The sequence below is a fragment of the Gossypium arboreum genome, chromosome 11, assembly GCF_025698485.1.
Source record: "Gossypium arboreum isolate Shixiya-1 chromosome 11, ASM2569848v2, whole genome shotgun sequence".
Classification (NCBI taxonomy): Eukaryota; Viridiplantae; Streptophyta; class Magnoliopsida; order Malvales; family Malvaceae; genus Gossypium; species Gossypium arboreum.
In genome coordinates this window covers 78480379-78485293 of record NC_069080.1, presented here as the reverse complement: position 1 = coordinate 78485293, position 4915 = coordinate 78480379, and the positions used below count along the sequence as shown (strand labels likewise).

The window sequence follows — 4915 nt, the reverse complement described above, 5'->3', positions numbered from 1 at the left end:
AAGTGTTACCAAAAATAGAAAAATCATCCATGAAAACCTCAACAAAATTTTCAACCATATCAGTGAATATTGCCAGCATGCATTGTTGGAATGTTACAGGTGCATTGTATAATCCAAAAGGCATTTGCCTAAAAGCAAATGTACCGTCCGAACAAGTAAAGGTTGTTTTATGTTGGTTTTCTGGGGCTGCAACTATTTGGTTATATCCCGAGTAACCATCTAAAAAATAATAGAATTCATTACCTACCAGACGATCTAACATCTGATCCATAAAAGGCAATGAAAAATGGTCCTTTCGAGTGGCTTTATTTAGCTTTCTGTAGTCAACACAAATTCTCCAACCAGTAACAGTTCTTGTTGGGATCAGTTCATTACGCTCATTCTCAACAATCGTAATTCCACCTTTCTTTGGTACACACTGTACCGGACTTACCCACGAACTATCTGAAATAGGATAGATGATTCCTGCATCCAACCATTTGATCACTTCCTTTCTCACAACTTCCTTCATAATAGGATTGAGCCTCCTTTGCCCATCAATTCGAGCTCTTTCACCTTCCTCTAGAATAATTTTTTGCATGCAAAATGAAGGGCTTATACCTCAAATATTAGCTATGGTCCAACCAATTGCTTTATTAAATTTCTTTAAAATAGAAATTAATTGCTCCTCTTGATTTTTTCTTAGTTCTGCTGAAATAATCACATGCAAAGTGGAACAGTCACCTAAATAAACGTATTTTAAATGTGAAGGAAGTACATTTAGTTCGAGTGTGGGTGGTTCTTCTATTAACAATTTGGGTTGCACAAATTCTCTGCCTTCTAACTCTAATTGTTCAAATCGTGTGGATTGAATAAAATTTCTCAGATTGGCTTCCACCAGAACCATGTGTACTTCACTTTCTTCATCCTCCAAAGGGTCAAACCTTACTCCAATGGATCTTCTTCAAAATTGCTTTCCATAGAAATCAAGGTTTCGACTCTTCCATAACTGAACACTCTTCTGTCGGATCGAGAAATTTCATCGCTTTAAGAATGTTAAAAGTTACCTGATCATCTTGAACTCGCATGGTGAGTTCGCCTTTCTGCACATCAATTAACATTCTTCCCATGGCTAAGAAAGGTCTCCCAAGGATAGTTGGCAGTTCTTTATCTGCTTCAAAAACTAGAATAATGAAATCAGCAGGAAAAATAAATTTATCAACTCTTACCAAAACATCCTCAATCTTTCCTTTGGGGTATGCTAAAGATCGATCCGTTAGCTAAAGCGTCATAGTTGTAGGTCTTACTTCTCCTATCCCTAGCATTTTGAAAATAGACTTAGGCATCAAGTTGATACTCGCTCCTAAGTCACACAAAGCTTTACCACAGTAAGATTCACTAATGTTACAAGGTATCGTAAAGCTTCCTAGATCCTTCAATTTCGATGGTAGCTTGTTCTGCAGGAACGCACTGTACTCCTTTTTCAAGGCGACAGTCTCATACTCACTCAGTCATTTCTTTTTGGATAGTACATCCTTCATAAACTTCACGTCATTCGGTATTTGTTCTAAAGCCTCCACTAATGGAATATTGATGTGTAATTGCTTCAAAACATCCAAAAACTTCTTGAATTGCACCTCCTATTTCTGCTTGTGTTACTGCAATCTTTGTGAATATGGAGGTGATGGAACTTTCGGTTGAACCGGAAAACTCTTTTGAGTAGGTAAATCTACATCCAAAGAAGATGTTAAATTATCTGAATTTACTAAGTTAGGATTTACCTTGTCAGTCTTTGCAGTTTCTGATTCTTTTGGTATAGGACTTTCAATAGCTGGTTGACTTTCCTCTTTTTCAACAAGCTCGTCTTCGACATCAATCAATTGGGGTTCCAGAATTTTACCACTTCGCAATGCCACTGCCTTGATATGTTCTTTACCCAAGTTTCTTGGATTCTCAGTATCGCTCGGCAAGGTTTCTTGCGGTCTATTACGAAGCTCTGTAGCTAACTGACCCATTTGGTTTTCTAAATTTTTTAGTGTTGCTGCTTGGCTCTAGATCAAAGTGTCATTCTTCACCATGTATGCTTTCAACAAGTTCTCCAAACTGTTTGATGCCTCAGCTTGAGGTGGTTTTGGAGCTTGCTGATTAAACCATTGAGATTGGTTGGGTCAATGCTGCATAAAGTTGATTGCTCCAAGAAAAGTTAGGATAATTACGCCATGAAGGATTATAGAAGTTGGACTGGGGACCTTGTCCAATCCTATTTTGATGTTGGTTCCCCACATAGTACACTAACTCGGGATTCAATGGGCAATTCTTGAAAGAATGACCTTCCCCACAGTACACACAAGAAACTACTTCAAATAGACTTGGTGGCTGAGCTACAAAATTATTAGCACTATTAACGGTAAACTGCTTTAACATAGAGGAAATAGAGGATACCTGAGCTGAAAATGAAGTGAGAGCATCAACTTCATGAACTCCAGCTACACGTCTTCCTAAAGTTGTTTGATTTGTTGGCCATTGATAGTTATTACTTGCAATCCTCTCGATGATCTCATAAGCCTCATTATAAGACTTAGACAAAATTTTACCATTTGCAGAAGCATCTACCATCAATCTTGTATCTACATTGAGACCATTATATAATGTCTCCAACTGGATACAATAAGAAATCCCATGATGAGGACACCTACGAAGTAACTCCTTGAATCGCTCCCAAGCCTCATACAAAGACACCTCATCCAATTGTTGGAAAGTTGTGATCTCGCTCCTCAACTTAGCATTCTTGCTAGGCAGGAAATACTTAACCAAAAATCTCTCTGCTAATTCTTGCCATGTAGATATGGAACTTGGGGGCAATGAATTGAGCCATGCTCGTGCTTGATCTCGCAACGAGTACGAAAATAATTTCAACCTCAATGCGTCTTCAGTCACACCGGCTATCTTGAATGAATCACTCACCTTCATAAACAATTGAAGGTGGAGATGTGGTTCTTTCATGGGCATACCACTAAATTGGCCCACCGTTTATAGCATTTGAAACATCACTGGTTTCAATTTGAATTGGGTTGCCTTAATATTTGGCCTTCAAATTCCCGGATTTAACTCATTGAAAAATTGCATAGCATATTGTCTGAGGCGTCGATCCCTATCATCGGCAATGAGGATGGGATTTCGGACATGATTAGCTTCATTACCTTGGTCTTGATTCTAATTTCCAAGGTCCATCTTGACTTGTCTTTCAGCTGTTCGTTTACGTCTTCTTTGTCTGAAAGTTTGCTCAATTTTAGGGTCTACTGGGAGTAAATTGATAATTCAATCTATGTTCATATCGCGGGATCGCGACCCTTTGTCCCATCCATTGTAGCACGTATGCCGCCCAGGGCATAAGGGGCATGATGACCCCTAAAAAGAAAATCACAAAATTAAAAAGAATAAGTTAGTAATGTTAGAAGTAACCAAATTGAAAATAAATAATTTCACAAAAAAATGACTATGCCAACAGTTGTGTAACGCCCCAAATTTTTGGGAATTCTGAAAAAAGTTTGTAAAATTAAAAATTTTTGTGTTCTGCTTGTTAAGTGTAGGTTTAATTGTGATAGTGGGCCTCTAGAAGGCCCAATCTTAGGATAAAACCCGATAGTTTTAATTAATTTTAATTCCATAAGGGAAAGGGGTTCTGGTAAATTAGGCTTTGAGGAATTAATTGTGTAAAATAGATCACAAGGAAGCAAGTGGTGAAGTGGCATGTGACGCCACAGGGAAGGCTATAAGTGGCGTGTGGAAGCTAGGAGGACCTGTGTTCAAGTCACATTGATAGCAAAACAAGGGATTAATTTTATGAATGTAAAAGGTAGGTAATGGAAATGAAGTGAAAGATCATTAACAAGAGTTTGAGTTGCTCAGAGATGGAGGAAGGAGGGATAAGGAGAGAAATTAGGAGCTGATTAGGAGAGATGTGTTGGCTGAATGTTGGACTTTTAAAGAGCAAGAGGTGGCCGGCCAAGGGATTCTTTAAGGGGGTAAATTTCAGCTAGGTCAAAAGCTAGGTATAAATTCGGCATTTGGGAGTGTTGTGCCGTTTTTTTTTCTGACCATTCTTTTCCTTTCTTTTCTTTTCTTTTTTTCTCTTCATCTATCTTCCTTCTCCTTTCCTCCATTGCCGAACCTCCCTACTGTGACAGCCCAAAATTGACCCTAGTCGGAAGGTGGTCTCGGGACCACAAAACCGAGGCATAAAAATAATTAAAAATTTATTTTGATGCCTATAATATGTGTGTGCTCATGTATGACATTTTATGATGATTGATTTAGTGTTATAAGGGTGAATTCCACAAGAAAGGACTTAGTAATGAACTTTGAAAGTATGATAGGGAAATGTGTGATGACTAATTAAAGCATGCATGCAAAATAATGGACTTGCATGTCAAATTCCCCCTTTTATAGGTGGTGGCTGGCCATGACAAGGGAGGATGGGCTAAACATGTTATGAAACATGTTTTGTTGGTGCATTAGGGTGAAATAATAAACAAAGGTGTATGGGTGATAAAAAAAAAAAAAATGTGTGTGAGTGTGGTAATCCCCCATTGCCGTGAGTTGTAGAGAAGGAAAGAAAAAAATTTTGTTTATCCTTTCTTTGAGCCAAAACTAAGGAAGAAGGAGGATTTTTGCTTCATGCTTGGTTTGGAAGAGATCTAGAAGGAGATTTGGCTAAGTTTGCATCAAGATTAAGGTATGTATGAGGTTGTGTTAGGAGTTTCATGCATGTTTTGGTTGCTAACTTGATGTGCATGTTAGCCATGGCTCAAATCTTTGTTAAGCCATGGAAATGGTATTTGGCCAAAGTTGTTATGGTGATAAAGCCATTGCATGCTAAGTGTGAAGCTTGATGATGATGCATGCAATGATGGATTGTCTACTCTTGAGTAAGATT

The 4915-nt window shown here is 38.2% G+C and overlaps 1 non-coding gene across 1 annotated transcript; it reads left to right on the top strand.

Moving 5' to 3' along the window:
- Positions 1-2653: 2653 nt before the first annotated feature.
- On the top strand, positions 2654-2760 carry LOC128284814 (small nucleolar RNA R71). The gene has a single exon (XR_008275237.1). It is a non-coding gene; the product is annotated as a small nucleolar RNA R71 (small nucleolar RNA).
- Positions 2761-4915: the final 2155 nt, after the last annotated feature.